At 40.1% G+C, this 18,494-nt stretch overlaps 1 protein-coding gene and 1 pseudogene across 13 annotated transcripts in view; one reads left to right on the forward strand and one right to left on the reverse strand.

Annotated features, from left to right (window-relative positions):
* CBFA2T2 (CBFA2/RUNX1 partner transcriptional co-repressor 2) overlaps nt 1-18,494 on the reverse strand; it is a 142,712-nt gene that overhangs the window by 116,600 nt on the left and 7,618 nt on the right. The window lies entirely within an intron of this gene.
* Nucleotides 7,314-8,170, forward strand: LOC147360380 (small ribosomal subunit protein uS5 pseudogene; annotated as a pseudogene).

Below are 18,494 nucleotides of genomic sequence, written 5' to 3' on the forward strand. Positions count from 1 at the left end.
AGTCCTGGCTCCCTTCATGCAACCCAGTGGGATGATTCTGTCCGAAACAACACCAATATAAGCTCATTTTTAGACTGCAGTCTCAGATGAACTGAAATTATGTACATAACTAGTTGCTCCCTATATTCAGTTGGCTCATTCACTTTGCTATCTCTTTGTAAAATACCACTGGATTTGATCCACTTTTTCAGAATTACAAGTTACTTTGAATTTTAATCCAGTTCTCTAAGGAATCAGGCTCTGGTACTGAGGAATTATTTTCTCTTAGTCATAGTTTTGTTACATGTGAAACAGAAATAATTCCTTGTAAGTCTATTCTAAGAATCTATGACTCTAGAGCTTTTTATTTCCCTTCCAATATTTAGTGTTTGAGATCTATGACATTTTGCTTTATTTTGCTTACTTCCCAGTTCTCCAGAGAAAGGAGCCTGCATAAACTATATATAGACATTACTATATTTAACTATCCTTACAAGGAACTCTCAGAGAAGTTAATATGATAAACTGGAAATACTCTCAAGTAAGTAAAAACAAAAATAAAAAGTAAAAAAATAAAACCTTAAATTATCCTTCTCAGTGCCAATCCCCAAAATATACAAGCAGCCAAATGTACACTTTTTTGTTCACTTGGGTTGTTGCTGTTTTCCTGACCAAAGGCAACATCTGTGCACAGGTAAAAGCTGTGCTTAAGTGTAGGTGACTGGAGAGAGCTATAGCTGAGGAAAAGCAGTCAATTACCTCGTCTCATAAGTCTCACCAGCTGTGTTTTCCTGATGACACAGACTCTGTCCACCTGCTCCCACAGACGGCACAGCTGCACTTAGAGTGAAACACCTGGTTCTGCACACCCATTACATGCAGCGTGCTAGAACCCTAGTCACCAATCAGGCAAGCCCAGGGCAGCATTTTCATCTTATTGCCAAAAGTAAAGACCAACGTCATCTTAACTATAAGATGTTAAAATATATTTTTCATATCCAAAACACAAATACAACAATGTCAAAGAAGTTAGAGTAATAATGCTAAAGAATTGTTATAAAGTGTGAAATCCTAGATTACAAATTTGGTTATCATTAACCACTTCACAAACTACTTAATTCAGAGCATTTAAAGGAAGATAATCCTAGTAAAATGAGCTCATTATCTCCCAGCAGTCAGTGCATTATATTAAGAATGGCAGTATCAATACTAGTAAATGTACTCAATTAAGAAATAACGCCAAATAAACATGTGAAAAATGAGAGTTTCTTCCTGGTTTTACACTTAAGAAACTTTACAATTGAGATTTTTTTATTCTCCCCATGGGACTTTAAATTAGGTGTGTATGTGCTCAGCCACTCAGTCATGTCCAGCTCTGTGATCCCATGGACTGTAACCGGACTGTCCATGGGGTTGCAAAGAGTCGGACACAGCTGAGCAACTTTCACTTTAACTCTACTTCAATGTCCTATATCAAAATAATTTTTCCTCCCCCTAATGCTTTCTCCATTTAGATTTGGATGGTCTTTATCAGGTTTAGATACTCTAAATCAGTATTTCTGAAAGTAGTCTTTAGACCACCTAAAAGAACTTAGGAAGTTTGATGAAAAAACACAGATTCTTGACCTGATCCTAAATTCTGGAATTTAAATTTCTGGAAGGTGAAGTCCCAGAAGCTGTATTTAACAAGCTTCCCAGATGCCTGGGATGCACACAAAAGCGTACGTGGCACGTAGTTATTTTTTCCTCCTTAATCATTATTTTAGTAAGCCTATATTTACTAGTTATTTGAAATGTTAATTTTGGGGCAGATACCATGATTCATTGGAAGGGCTGATGCTGAAGCTGAAACTCCAATACTTTGACTACCTGAAGCGAAGAACTGACTCATCCGAAAAGACCCTGATACTAGGAAAGATGGAAGGCAGGAGAAGGGGACAAGAGAGGATGAGACGGTTGGATGGCATCACTGACTCAATGGACATGAGTCTGAGTAAACTCCAGGAGTTGGTGATGGACAGGGAGGCCTGGCGTGCTGCAGTCCATGGGCTCGCAAAGAGTCAGACACAACTGAGAGACTGAGTTGAACTGAAGTGAACCGTGACAAGCATCATATCCACCTTTTGCCTTTAATCCTTCCCTTTTAAGTTAGATATATATCCTCTTTTACAAACTAGGAAATTGACTCAGATCTCATGTGTGAGTGCTAAGTTGTTTTGTTAGGGGAAGTATGCTGACTGAAACCGCCCACCCTGGCCAGGCACTATAGTAACCATTTGCATGAGTTGTTTTACGACAGGAGGTCCTGGTAAGGAACAGGGAACTAATAAGCCTCCATCAACCAGAAGAGTTCAGGAAAGGTCAAAAAGAGACACCACCTGTCCAACCACCTCCCAGAATCCTTCTCTGGCATCTACCTTGGCTGAACAAGGCGTGCACCACCAGGAAGGACTCTGAGTCAGAATGACTGCCTAAGGACAACCCAGAAACTAATCCCATCACCATAAAACCAAGACTGCAAGCCATGTGACAGAGCAGTTCTCCTGGGTTCCCTTACCCTCCTGCTCTCCACCCGGGCACCCTTTCCCAATAAAATCTGTTGCTTTGTCAGCACACGCGTCTTCTCGGACAATTCATTTCTGAGTGTTAGACAAGAGCCCAGTTTCAGGCCCTGGAAGGGGTCCCCTTTCCTACAACAGTTTCAGTCGTGTCCAATTCTTTGCAGCCCTATGGACTGTAACCTGCCAGGCTCCTCTATCCATGGGATTCTCCAGGCAGGAATACTGGAGTGGGTTGCTATGCCCTCCCTCCAGGGGATCTTCCCAACCCAGGGATCAAACCCCCGTCTCTTATGTCTCCTGCACTGGCAGTTGGGTTCTTTATCATTAGCTCCACCTGGGAAGCCTTAAAGGTGGCAGTAGGATAAATCGGGAGTCTGGGGTCAGCAGATACAAACTACTATACATAAAACAGACAAACAACAAGATCCTACTGTCAGCAGAGGAGGCTACATTCATTATCTCGTAAAAAACTATAATGAAAAAGAATATATGTATAGCTGAATCACTTTACATAAGAAACTAACACAACATTGTAAATCAACTGTATTTCAGTTAAAAAAACAATAAATAAATAAAAAGCAAAATGCATGATCTGTCATATGTATTAGTTTACATTGGTGAAAATAATCACCAAAATACCTTTATGGCATTAATGAGCTAAAAATGGCAAGATTCCTGTGACTGGCCTGGAGAGTTTGATCCACCTGAAGCTTTCCTTCTCTACGTCATCAGTAGCAGAAAGGACCTATTTTCACTTCTGGCACTGTTCTATTTTAGTTACAAGTTCATTAATTCCTTTTTCTACTACCAGACACATGGAGAGACATCATCTACAACTACAGGTAACAGGCGCATCTGCAAGAGCCAGCTGCTCCGAAGTGGACCAGCCTGCACTTTCTGAGAAAGGGAAAAGGATCTGAACGGTTCTTGGCAACCTCAAGAAGCAATTGGTCATATATTTGCCTTTTTCACAGAGCATTTGGAAAGTTCTCTGAGATGAAAGGTATGATCACTTTGAAGACATCTCACTACTAACACTGAACAAATCAATACTGAAAGCTGCAGTCATTCATAAAAATATGTTCCAAGGTACTTAAGATAGCAGAAGAGATAAATGTCTTTGCTCTTGTTTAAAGCAAAGGTCTGACAGAATGGTTTTGTGGATTGCTCATCTGACTGGAAATTAGAAAGACTCCACAAAATATTATGATTCCATTTATAAAATAAATTATACATTCATATGTCTTACAGATGTCTGTAAAGGTATTCCAAGAAGTCTGGAAATACAAACTTTCAGTGATGAGGTGAAATGGTATTTTTACTTTTGACTACAATTTGCTATAAATTTTTTATGAGACTGTCAAGTTACTTTTGTAAACTATCTTTCAAAAATTATATAATTATAATAAATTAAAATTTATTATAATAAATTATAGTTTATTATAATAAATTATCACAGATTCAGCATAGCAGAGAAATGGAACATGGTAGCTAACAGAGTTAGTCTATATAATTCTGAGGAGTTCAGGTCCTGTCTCTACTACCTAAACAGAGAGACATGCCCTGAGTGTCAGTTCATTATCCATGCAGCCTCTGTTTTCTCAACTGTAAAGTGGGATATGGCAACAGTACAAATCAGCCTGTTGTGAGCATTGAATAAAATAATCTATATGAAATCCTCATGTAAACCACTATTTTTCAATGTAGGTACGAATTACAAATATGTGATAAAACATAAAGCTTTATGTTTATGGTTAAAGCTTTCTTCCTTCAAATAATTCACAATATACTTAATAATCAAACAGATCTTCTAAGGTCACTATGATCATTTTACATGGAATAACCGACAATATAAACTATGGTAGAGTAGATTAAATCTACAATGAGTCCGTGCTCAAATGTGTCCAATTCTTTGTGATCCTACCAATTGTAGCCCGTCAGGCTCCTCTGTCCATGGAATTTTCCAGGCAAGAAAACTGGAATGGGTTGCCATTTCCTCCTCCAGATGATCCTCCAGACCTAGGGATCAAACCCATATCTCTTGCATCTCCTGCAATGGCAGGTGGATTCTTTCCCACTGACGCCACCTGGGAATTGCCAATTAAATATATACAAAGTCTAATAAATTTCGGCCACAGATTTTGCAAAGAAGAACCCAGGAACTTTCTCAATAAATTCCTAATATATTACTTCATTGTCAAATAGCTCTCACAAAAACACCAGAAAAGTCTGCATAATCTAAATTCCAAATAATTTGCTTTACAAACATTCATATGATAAAGAGAATTCATCTGCTCACTGCAAAGGTCTTGTTAGGTCCAGTCTCTATTTTCATTCACCATTTTTTTAAACTGAGCTGTGTGGCTTGCAGGATCTTAGTTCTTCAACCAGGGAATGAACCTGCCCGGGCAGTAAAAGCACAGAGTCCTATCCACTAGACTGCCAGGGAATTCCCCATCATCTTATTCACATAGCCTGCTGTCTACTCAACATCTCCAGTTGGATATTTAACAGATACCTCATATACAAAATGCTGCTGCTGCTGCTCAGTCGCTTCAGTTGTGTCCGACTCTGTGCGACCCCATAGACGGCAGCCCACCAGGCTCCCCCGTCCCTGGGATTCTCCAGGCAAGAACACTGGAGTGGGTTGCCATTTCCTTCTCCAATGCAAGAAAGTGAAAAGTGAAAGTGAAGTCGCTCAGTCGTATCCAAATCTTCGCGATCCCATGGACTGCAGCCTTCCAGGCTCCTCCGTCCGTGGGATTTTCCAGGCAAGAGTAGTGGAGTGGGGTGCCATTGCCTTCTCCATATACAAAATGTCCCATTTCAAATTCTTGGTTCCCCCATCCCAGCCTAAACTTACCTGGGGCTTCAACCATCTCCCCAGTCTTTCTCAACACTCGTTTTTCTCAAATCAGTAAAGATGCAGTTTAAGTCAATAATCTTGGAGTCATCCTTGACACACAATCACCCACTGAGGCAAATTCTAGCCAAGCCACTGGGGCAAATTCTATCAGCTGCACCTTCAAAATATCCTGAATTCAACGATTTCTCCTTACCTCCCCCATTAATAAATATTCTGATCCAAATCAACTTCTCTCTCTTGGCCCATAGCAATAATTTTTCTTGTTCTTATATTTACAATAGTTTGAATTTACATTCCTGCTTCCACCATTGCCATTAGTATTTTCTCCAAGAGCAGAGTGAACTCTTTAAAAGATAGATAAAGGAGATCAAGTCTCCCCCTACTCAAAACCCTCCAACAGTCTCCTACCTCATTTAGAAAATCCAAAATCCTTCCCTGACTCTTCAGACCCCACACGCTCTGATTCCGCTTTACCTTCTGACATTCTACCTCTATGGCCCCTACAGTGTTTCCAGTTTGTTGGGCAAACCAGCCTCCTTGCTGCTTCATGAACTTATCGAGCATACCCCTCCTCAGAGCTTTAGACACTTGCTTCCCTTTGCTGACTGCTCCTCTTCCAGATACCCACATGGCTAGCCTATTTTCACTTTCATATTGGAGGAGGAAATGGCAACCCGCTCCAGTGTTCTTGCCTGGAGAATCCCAGGGACGGGGGAGCCTGGTGGGCTGCCAGAGAGTTGGACACGACTGAAGTGACTTAGCAGCAGCCTATTTTCTCCAGGTCTTTGCTCAAATAGCATTTGATCACAGAAGTCTTTCCTAACCATTGCATCTAACTGCACTCCCCACCACCCTCTTCTCTCTAGCTAACACACTTAGTTAATACTTAATCACCACCTGAATATATTAATCAATTAATCAGCAATCAGTGCAAAGAATAAGAGGAAAACAATAGAATGGGAAAGACTAGAGATCTCTTCAAGAAAATGAGAGATACCAATGGAACATTTCACGCAAAGATGGGCTCAATAAAGGACAGAAATGGTATGGCCCTAACAGAAGCAGAAGATATTAAGAAGAGGTGGCAAGAATACACAGAAGAACTATACAAAAAAGATCTTCACGACCTAGATAATCACAGTGGTGTGATCACTCACCTAGAACCAGAATTCCTAGAACGTGAAGCTTCCAGGGAAGCCCCTAAGTGTTAAGAAAATCAACCTAAAGATCCTTTCTCACTACACAATACTGTTAATATCTAACTAGATACAAGGACCTATTCAAATGAGAAAAATTTACTCATCTGTTACTGACAGACCTTTCCCCAATGGTTTCTATTTTCGAATGTCAGCATTCAGGGTAAGTTTAGTAAAACCTTTAGCCCTGTTTTCCCCCTTAATATGTGGAACCAAAATCAGTGTCATGTTCTAATATTTAATTGGCATCAACTGTCTGCCTGTTTTCCCTATAATTGAGAAGCGGGTTCATATGTAAACAGGACTGATCTCACAAATGCATAAACATACAAAGAGATCCTTTCCTTAAAATAAATCTGTGCTCCACACACGGCCAAACCCTTGCACAATAAATTAACTCTTCAGCAGCCTCCAAGTAAAAACTGAAGTGAAACCAATTAAGCCCTAATGGGATCCCAATTTCTTATTTCTGAAAGAAGTCTTAATAGATCCTTCTAAGTTTATAATCTTTATCAACCATCCATATAGCCCTGTTAGACTTAGTTCCAAATCTGAAAATGTGCTACAATCAAAAAAGCTTTGATTACTGCATTTACAGCTTTCACTGCCACAACCAACATGTGCTTTAAAAAACTGGGAAATTTCAATTGCTTCAAAATGGAAATAACAGCCTTAATTAGAAAAGATGGCACTTCTCTGTAAAAACACCAAATGGCAGATGACGCTGGTGCTGTGGGAGGGCCCAGAGGAGGCCCCCGGGGGCCCTGGAATGGGAGGCCATGGTAGCTTCTGCGGAGGCTTGGCAGTGGCATCTGGGGCCAGGGTTGAGGCCAAGGCAGAGGCCGTGGACCTCGCAGAGGCAAGGCCGAGAGGACAAGTGGCTCCCCATTACCAAGCTGGGCTGCCTGGTCAAAGAAATGAAGATCAAGTCCCTGGAGGAGATCTATTTCTTCTCTCTGCTATCAAGGAATCTGAGATCGCTCACTTTTTCCTGGGAGTATCCCTTAATTAAGCAGACCTGTACTGACCAGCAGACCAGGTTCAAGGCATCTGTCACCGTCGGGAGTTACTCAAGGGCATGTCAGTTTGGGCATCAAGTACTCTATGGAGGTAGCCATCATCCTGGCCAAGCTCTCCATCATCCCTGTGTGATGAGACGGCTACTGGGGGAAAAACATTGGAGCCCCACATGGTCCCTTGCAGGGTGACTGGCCGCTGTGGCTCTCTGCTGGTGCACCTCATCCCTGCCCCCAGGGGCACTGGTACTGTCTCAGCCCCTGTGCCCAAGCTCCTGATGATGGCTGGCATTGATGACTCCTTCTCCTCTGCCAGGGGCTGCACTGCCACCTTGGGCAACTTCACCAAGGCCATTTTTGACACCATTTCCAAGACTCACAGTTACCTCATCCCTGATCTCCAGAAAGAGACAGTATTCACTAAGTCTCTGTATCAGAATTCACTGACCATCTTGTAAAGAGTCTCTGTGCAGAGGACCCAGGCTCCAGCTGTAGCTACCACATAATTTTATATGAGAAGAATAAAGTGAATGAAGCTAGAGAAAAAAAAAACATGACTGATAAATTGTTGTCTCCAAACTTTGCATGCCCTAATAGTCTGCATAGTTATCCTATTCACTTTGGCCACCAAAAGGAATAAAGAAGCAGTTGTTAAAGGTTGTCAGATACCATGTCTGGTGGATGGTCTGAGGATTTTATGTTGAGGGTTTCCTCAGGATTTATTGCCTTTGAATTCATGGACACACAGACTGTGGAATGAGAAGAATCTCAGAGATCCTTTATCTGTTGAATTTCCTATATTTAGAGCATTCTTTTCCCTCAACAAAAACCTGCACACCCACTGTGTACACATAAGGTGCTCAAAATGAGTTCAAGGACTTAGAGGCAGCAAGAGCAGAGTACCTAGTCTTGGTCTTTGTGCTGATAAAAGCAGTTTCATAAAATGAGATGTTGTTGTTTAGTCACTGAGTCATGTCCAACTCCTTGTGACCCCCCATGGACTGCAGCCCACCAAGCTCCTCTGTTCATGGGATTTCCCAGCAAGAAGACTGGAGTGGGTTACCATTTCCTTCTCCAGGGGATCTTCCTGACCCAGGAACTGAACCCATGTCTCCTGCATTGGCAGAGAGATTCTCTACCACTAAGCCACCAGGAAAGCCCCGGTAAGTGGGTAAGACCTCACTCAGTACTTCATGCTAATATCGGGCAATTCATCAGCAGTATATGCATGCAACACAAATGTCTACACAAGACAGCTCTCCCAGCCAGGCTTTTTACAGCTGATAATACAGTAAGCTTACAGTACCAGGCAAAATGTCACCATCTCAGAGTCAATATGATAGATGATTCCTCAGTGAGTCTAACCTAGGAACAAATTCTTTAGCTTGATATTCAAAGTGTCCCACAGTTCTGCCTCAACCTGCCTTTACTCTTGCTTGTATTAGTACATCCTGTACCTTCCAGACCAAGAGTTAGTAACTAAGGCCATTTCCCATCCCACTCTTATACAAACCTTGCCCATGGCCTATTTCAGTAATGGCTATAGGCTAGCAATTTCTATATTTTTAAAGTTGTTAAAAAAAAAAAGAGGAGGAGAATATGTGACAGAATCCATTATGTGTTCCATAAAGCCTAAAATATCTACTATTAAGCTCTTTATAGAAAAAGTTTGCCTATTGCTGGCTTATTCCAGTATCAGGCCCTGGCATGATTTTCTTTATTCCATTTCTCCCTCTTTGTATTTACCAATCCAAGATGGACCCACCCATCAAAATGCAACTAAGTAATATTCAGTGAAGCCTTTCTTGCTACTTTCAGTGAGATACACTCTTCCTCTTTTAAATCCATATCCTCTATCTCCTTTAGCACACTATATCCCTTCTAGTTTCCAAACCCCAAACTGAAACACATGGTCTGACAAAGCTATTGCATTAACCAAAATTATTTTAACTGCTTCTGTCTTGCCTGTTCAAATGCAACTTCACAGAGCCACCAGGGTGCTCTACTTAGAATACAATTGTAACGACGTCATTCCCTCATCCTTTCTGTTGTTCTCCATTAGCTACGGAATAAAATCCAAGCATAAACCTGTTCCCTGCCTGGTTCTCTACTCTCATCTTCTTCTACCCTTCTTCACCTAGCACTTTATACTTTAAATAACATATTTTCAATCCCTCCCCCAAAACCTGGTCCAGACTCAGCTTTCCCATCTCTTACCCTTTCTTTACTTGGGTCACACACTTTGTTGTTAGAAGTAAAAACAATTGATATATCATCTCTGGAGAGTAATTTGGCAACATCTATCAAAATTATACAAATTGTACCCTTTGTCCAAGCAGTTCTACTTCTAGGAATCTAGTCAGCAGATTTATGAAATGGCATCTTTTACAAAGCTATGCAGCACTGTTTCTAACAGCAAAAGATTGGCATGTAAAATGTTCATCAGTAGTGGACTGTAGAAAAAAAAGTATTATGCATCCATACAATGAAATACAATGCAGAAAGAGGAAGTTCTTTTATCTATGGTATTATACGGCCTACAAGAATATATCTGCAAGGATACAGTAGAAACTAGTAATGCTAGCTGCCTCCAAGGAAGGCAAGTGTTGGCTGGAGCACAGAGGTGAAGGAGACAGTTCACTAAATAACCTTTGTACCTCTTAATTGTTGAATTATGTAAATATACTACCAGACCAAAACCTGATATTTTTTAAACAGTTGTTGGAGAAGCCTTTTCTGAAACACACCCATACATACATGCACATACGTTAGGTCAGATGCCTATCGGTGGTGGTTCTTATCATGCTATTATTACTGCTTACCATTGATAATGAAACATCAATCTGTTCCTCCCTCCACCACTGAACAACTTTTAAACTTCTCTGGCACTTTAGAATTCTCTTTATATCTGCCAGCGTCCTGTACTAGGGGCTTAATAAACGTTCCCCTGGTCAGGGAACTAGATTCCACATGCCACCACTAAATAAACAAAATATCTTTTTAAAAAAAGTTCACCTTCTAGTATAACTAGCTTGGGTCACAGTAGAATACAGATATTAGTGAAAGTGAAGTCGCTCAGTCGTGTCCGACTCTTTGCGACCCCGTGGACTGTAGCCTATCAGGCTCCTCTGTCCATGGGATTCTCCAGGCAAGAATACTGGAGTGGGTTGCCATTTCGGCCCCTGAAATAAATGATTTATTGAACTCAATTAGCAGAATAAAGAGAACCAAGAGACTCAAGAAAAAGATAATCAACAATTGATTCTAGGATTTCAAATTTCTATTTAAAAACCATGGCTTTAATGGAAACTCTCCTTATTTATCTAATCATTCCTTAGAGTCCAACAGCCACAAAATTAGCATGGACTATTTAGAGACCTATAGGACGCTCAGAACAATTCAAGCATTGGTATCCATGACTACAGTTAATGTGCTCAGTGGCTCGGAGGCATGTCTGGCATCCCATCTCCTCCCCAAGAAGTTCACTACCTCCATCAATTGAACCAGAATCTTTGCTTCAGTATTTCCCAATACAACTCTCCCCAACAGCATCAGTTATAAGAGAAAAAGATGGACAATCACTGTCTGAACTTAATTAAAACCCAGTTGTCAAAGCTTTCACTACAAGAGCAATCAACAAAAATCTATGTTAGGACATACAGGGCAAGACAAACTGGAAGATCTTTTTTTTTTTTTGGAAGATCTTTGAAGACAGGGACTGAATTTTATCCACCTGGGAAGCCCCTCAGCACCTAGAACCATCCCTGCGGCTAACGGCTCCACAATATAGTTGTTACATGAACAGCTTCACTTAAGACTATAAAGGGGATTTTTACTTTATCTGTATTGTTTAAACATCTAAAATATATTCATGCATTACAAAATCATTGATCTAATAACAAATAGTGTCTAGAACATGCTTTTACAATTCCTCAATTGATTCTCATCTTGTCAGGTAGACAGGGATGGTATAGCTGTCCATTTTTCACAGATGATAAAAGCCATTCAAAATCCAAATATGAATTGTCCAAGGTTGCACTGCTTGTGAGCTGAAGATAAAAGGAAGCACTGGGATGATACCCATGTTTTCACTTATTATACATCTAACCAAAAAGAAAACAACGTCCCCTCACAGATTCAACTCCCAAAAACCTACACCCTTGCATTCTATCTGTGTGATAGTGACCAAATCACCTTACTCCTGAACTTTATATGAAATAAGAGGATGAGAATACTACTACTCACTGATTGCTGTAAAAATCAGATGTGTGAAAACTATTCTGACATTTAAGTGGTAGTTGCTGTTATTTCTGTTAATGATATGTAAATAAGAAATGACTGTGTTGACTCCAACAGAAGACAGACTCTATATTATAAAAGAGAATATGCCTTTAAGTAGAAACAAGACAACCAAAATTGATTTTACCCAAATACACTGTTTCTTTAACAACTAATTCTAAAAGTAAAACACCCAACAAGCAAATGGAACTCTCATAGATCTCTAGTAAAAATGCAAAATGGTATAGTGCAGCCACTTCAAAAAATACTTTGGGCATTTCTTAAGATGTTAAACACGAAATTACCTAGAACCCAGCAAACCCACTCCTAAGTATTTACCCAAGAGAAATGAAGACATGTGTGCAAAAGACATAAATGTTTAGAGTTTCATTCATATCATCAAAACAGGAAACAACACAAATGTCCATTAACTAGTAGACAGACTGATTTAAAAAATTACAATATATCCATACAGTGGAATACTTCTCAGCAATAAAAGGGAACTACAGATATATACAACATGGATGATTTTCAAACAATTATAGTAAGTGAAAGATATCAGATACAAAGGCTACATATCGTACAGTTTCATTCATATGACATGGAAAAGGCAAAAAACTAGAGAGAAAGATAGAAACCACTAGAGGGGCAAAAACTAGTATAGTAGTTAGCTGCTGCTGCTGCTGCTGCTAAGTCGCTTCAGTCATGTCCGACTCCGTGTGACCCCATAACGGAAGCCCACCAGGCTCCCCCGTCCCTGGGATTCTCCAGGCAAGAACACTGGAGTGGGTTGCCATTTCCTTCTCCAATGCATGGAAGTGAAAAGTGAAAGTGAAGTTGCTCAGTTGTGTCCGACTCTTCGAGACCCCATAGACTGCAGCCTACCAGGCTCCTCCGTCCATGGGATTTTCCAGGCAACAGTACTGGAGTGGGGTGCCATTGCCTTCTCCTATAGTAGTTAGTAGGGGCTGCCAAATGAAGGGAAAGGAGCATGAGGTAACTATTGGGGATGATGGAAATAATCTGTATCTTGGTTGGTGTGATGATTACAATTGCATCTATTTGTCAAAACTCACAGAACTGTACCCTTAAAAAAGAATAAAGTTTACTATATGTAAATTATACCTCAAAAACATGACTAAAAGAGAAAGAAAAACTAAACTACTCCGTTTACACATCTGGGGGAAAAAGGAATAGTTAATTATCACAATATTTATGCTCAGTTTGGTTCAGTATTTGCTTAAGAAATTTTAGCTAAACCACCTAACAACTGCTGGGTTAAACCTCTCTGAGGAGGCTTTACAGGGATACCCTGTTTTCAGAGAAACCATTCTCTCTCTTTAATCATTAGTTTCATTATTTTGACAGTGCTCACTCCAGCAGTCACTACTACTTGACTTTCATTCATAGCCACCTACTTCCTTCCAATGCTCTCCCCATTCCAAAACTCCAAAAAAGGCAACCTACAGTTCTCACCTACAAATATATCTGAGAAATGAGCACTCTTAAATTCCTTACTTGGAATTTCAAAGGCAAACCACTCAACAGCAAATCACTCTGCCTTTTTCACAAGACAAAAATATTTAAATTTCACTATGTGCCAAAACCAACCAGTCACATATATATATGCTGCTGCTAAGTCGCTTCAGTCGTGTCCGACTCTGTGCGACCCCATAGACGGCAGCCCACCAGGCTCCCCCGTCCCTGGGATTCTCCAGGCAAGAACACCGGAGTGCGTTGCCATTTCCTTCTCCAGTGCATGGAAGTGAAAAGTGAAAGGGAAGCCGCTCAGTTGCGTCCAACTCCTAGCGACCCCATGGACTGCAGCCTACTAGGCTCCTCCGTCCATGGGATTCTCCAGGCAAGAGTAATGGAGTGGGGTGCCGTTGCCTTCTCCAACGGGTTGCCATTGCCTTCTCCAACATACATATATATATATATAGACACAAATAGCTGTCAAAAGACGGGAAGCAAAAAGCAAAGGAGTAAAGGAAAGATATACTCATTTGAATGCAGAGTTCCAAAGAATAGCAAGGAGAGATAAGAAAGCCTTCCTCAGCAATGCAAAGAAATAGAGGAAAACAACAGAATGGGAAAGACTAGAGATCTCTTCAAGAAAATTAGAGATACCAAGGGAACATTTCATGCAAAGATGGGCTCAATAAAGGACAGAAATGGTATGGCCCTAACAGAAGCAGAAGATATTAAGAAGAGGTGGCAAGAATACACAGAAGAACTATACAAAAAAGATCTTCATGACCCAGATAATCACGATGGTGTGATCACTCACCTAGAGCCAGACATCCTGGAGTGTGAAGTCAAGTGGGCCTTAGGAAGCATCACTACAAACAAAGCTAGTGGAGGTGATGGAATTCCAGTTGAGCTATTTCAAATCCTGAAAGATGATGCTGTGAAAGTGCTGCACTCAATATGCCAGCAAATTTGGAAAACTCAGCAGTGGCCACAGGACTGGAAAAGGTCAGTTTTCATTCCAATCCCAAAGAAAGGCAATGTCAAAGAATGCTCAAACGACCTCACAATTGCACTCATCTCACACACTAGTAAAGTAATGCTTAAAATTCTCCAAGCCAGGCTTCAGCAATACGTGAACCGTGAACTTCCAGATGTTCAAGCTGGTTTTAGAAAAGGCAGAGGAACCAGAGATCAAATTGCCAACATCTGCTGGATCAAAAAAGCAAGAGACTTCCAGAAAAACATCTATTTCTGCTTTATTGACTATGCCAAAGCCTTTGACTGTGTGAATCACAATAAACTGTGGAAAATTCTTCAAGAGATGAGAATACCAGACCACCTGACCTGTCTCTTGAGAAACCTGTATGCAGGTCAGGAAGCAACAGTCAGACCTGGACATGGAACAACAGACTGGTTCCAAATAGGAAAAGGAGTACGTCAAAGCTGTATATTGTCACCCTGCTTATTTAACTTATATGCAGAGTACATCATGAGAAACACTGGGCTGGAGAAAGCACAAGCTGGAATCAAGATTGCCAGGAGAAATATCAATAACCTCAGATATGCAGATGACACCACCCTTATGGCAGAAAGTGAAGAAGAACTAAAAAGCCTCTTGATGAAAGTGAAAGAGGAGAGTGAAAAAGTTGGCTTAAAGCTCAATATTCAGAAAACGAAGATCATGGCATCTGGTCCCATCACTTCATGGCAGACAGATAGGGAAACAGCGGCTGACTTTATTTTCCTGGGCTCCAAAATCACTGCAGATGGTGATTGCAGCCATGAAATTAAAAGATGCTTACTCCTTAGAAGGAAAGTTATGACCAACCTAGAGAGCATATTCAAAAGCAGAGACATTACTTTGCCAACAAAGGTCCGTCTAGTCAAGGCTATGGTTTTTCCAGTGGTCATGTATGGATGTGAGAGTTGGACTGTGAAGAAGGCTGAGCGCCGAAGAATTGATGCTTTTGAACTGTGGTGTTGAAGAAGACTCTTGAGAGTCCCTTGGACTGCAAGGAGATCCAACCAGTCTATCCTAAAGGAGATCAGTCCTGGGAGTTCATTGGAAGGACTGATGTTGAGGCTGAAACTCCAATACTCTGGCCACCTGATGCGAAGAGCTGACTTCTCATTTGAAAAGACCCTGATGCTGGGACAGATTGAGGGCAGGAGGAGAAGGGGACGACAGAGGATGAGATGGTTGGATGGCATCATCAACTCGATGGACATGGGTTTGGGTAGACTCCGGGAGTTGGTGTTGGACAGGGAGGCCTGGCGTGCTGCAGTTCATGGGGTCACAGAGTCCGACACGACTGAGCGACTGAACTGATACATCAAATTTCTATAAGTTGAGTTACATCTATTTTTTAGTATGTTTGTTACATTTAATTTTTTTTTAAATTTATTTTAATTGGAGGCTAATTACTTTACAATATTGTAGTGGTTTTTGCCATACATTGACATGAATCAGCCATGGGTATACATGTGTTCCTCATCTTGAACCCTCCTCCCAACTCCCTCCTCATCCCATCCCTCTGGGTCATCCCAGTGCACCAGCCCTGAGCACCCTGTCTCATGCATCGAACCTGGACTGGTGATCTGTTTCACATATGATAGTATACATGTTTCAATGCTCTTAAATCACTGAGAAGTTATCCCAAAGTAACTTCTGAGTTCAAGATACTGACCACATACCCTTAGACTAAAGACAAAAAAACTATAAACAAAGAGGTTTATAAACTGAATTTCATAGTAACATGGGTTAGCAATCTTGGAGCTATTTTCAGTATATTCTAGGTTTGGACAAATAAATACATTATGGATTATGTGAGTCGGGTTTACAATCCCTAGGTAAGAGAAGGGGCTTAAAAATACAGAAAAAATAAGATAAAGGCTAAATAAACTTTGTGGTATTGGAGGTGTTAGTCTGAACACACAATTCTGAAACCAAGTTTCCTTATCAAGTTTATGATCAATCTCTCTATCCAAAATTTGATTCCCTCTCTTGTAGTACTCAAGCTTGTGCTAACTGAACACTAATCAACAAAAGTCAGATGACTAAACCTGCTATTACTGACAACATCATTAAGCAACTAAAATTGCTATTATGAACATCATCATTAACGTACAAACTCAGGTTGCTTCTCCAGCACAAGATGAATGGTCCCAGAGCCATGGAGCACTTTGGCTGGAGAATCATAAACCAGAGACATCCTGACTTCCCAAAACTACAAATAAGAAATGTCACAGTAATGCCACATAACAATTAGTCCCAGCCTCTTTGTTCTTCCTCTAAAACATAACCCTAACTCAAAGACCAGGTGGGTTTGAAATCCATACTTTGCTGCAAACTCCTATTGTCAGAGTTTGGCTTTCAGTACTGCGGGCATAGGAGCTCTCTGCTCAGTTTCAGTTTTTATTATATTTAGATAAAAATAAAAATAAACTTAGATATATGTGTATATATATGTATGTGTATATGTGTGTGTATATATATATGTGTGTATATATAGACATAGATTTCTTAGCTCTGCCCATTGAAAAGATCTGAAAGCAATGACAACCTATAGCAATGAGCATACATAGGAACTAGATCTTGATTTCTAAATAATTTTCTCCACTAACAGAAATTAGGAGAGAAACACCTTAGAGAAATAGCTGATTCCAAAGTTCAGGTAGGAAGATAAGCCTGGAACATCTTTTTTGTGCCAAAAAGGAACTGGTTCAAGAATGTTAGGAACTTGTCAAAAGCTAGCTTGAAGGGATTCCCACTGCCGAATCTGGGACAATGTGAAAACCACAAAAAATAATGACAGTAACAGATTATGACCTACTGCATAAAATATGAATCCATATTAATACATACAAATAAAGGTAAGAAAATGCTCTCCAGCAGAATATTAACCAATAAGCAAAGAATAAAACTGATAAGCTGAAAAGCAAAAAATAAAAACTGAAAGCACAGTTCTGTAATATGAAAGCACAACCATCATAGTAATAACTGACTCAGGCAAACATCAACAGATGTTACAACTACTGGATAAAAGTTTGATGAAATCAAGGTATTTACATGGACTCACCGTCTCCCATAACATTACTAATTAAAAAGGAAGACATTAAACTCTATAGTGGAAAAACCTGACAGACATCATCTTAAATAAGTGATCAAAGTTAACATCATCAGTACTGAACAAATGGATATCAAATGCTTCCTGATATGATGCAATGGGAAGGATATAACATTACTCTGCAATATTCCCATCAAAATGCATAATCTGAATCTATTCATAAGGAAGGCAAATTCAAATTGAGAGACACTCTTTGAAATAAACAACCTATACCATTCAAAAAAGACAAGATCATGAAAGATAAGTCTGAAGGGTTCTTTCAAACTAAGTAGACTGGAGATTAAACAAATATTTTATGCAGATCCTGGATTGGATCCTAGATTAGAAAAAATTTTCCCTATAAAAAACACTGAAACAAATGGCAAAATTTGAATAAAGTCAGTATATTAGATAATAATATTATAACCAATCTGTATTTCCTGATTTGGGAAAGAACATTGTTGTGGTTACATAAGAGAATGTCTTAGTTTACTGAAAATATACATTATCATATTTAGGGTAAAGAAGTATCATATTTGTAACTTACTCTAGTTTCAAAAATTAATATGCATAGGTAAAAAAAAAAAAAAATTAATATGCATAGGTAAAAAGAATATAGGGACCTCCCTGGTGGTCCAGTGGTTAAGAATCCAGCTTCCAGTGCAGGGGATGGTGGTTCAATGCCTGGTGAGGGAACTAAGATCCCACATGCTTTGGGGCCACTAAGCCCCTAAGGTGCAACTGCTGAGCCCAAGAACAACTGCTGAACCCATGAGCCACAACTAAAGAAAAGCCCTTAAGGAGGAGCTTATGAAAACTTGAACTTCTAAGCTCCTAGCAGCTCCAGGCAGCTAGTGAATGAATGCCAGAGGAGCTAAGACCATCATCTCCTCTTCCCCACCTCAGAACCTGCCTCTTCTAAGCCACTGCTACTTTTAATTTAGGCCATTAAGACTTGCTTTCTGCCAGCTTCTGCCCTGTAAGGTTGATGCAACTTCTCAAGAGAGAAACAAAATGAA

Source organism: Bos grunniens, chromosome 13, assembly GCF_055505025.1.
Source record: "Bos grunniens cultivar Pamir isolate PY7600 chromosome 13, Bosgru_T2T1.0, whole genome shotgun sequence".
NCBI classification, from domain to species: domain Eukaryota; kingdom Metazoa; phylum Chordata; class Mammalia; order Artiodactyla; family Bovidae; genus Bos; species Bos grunniens.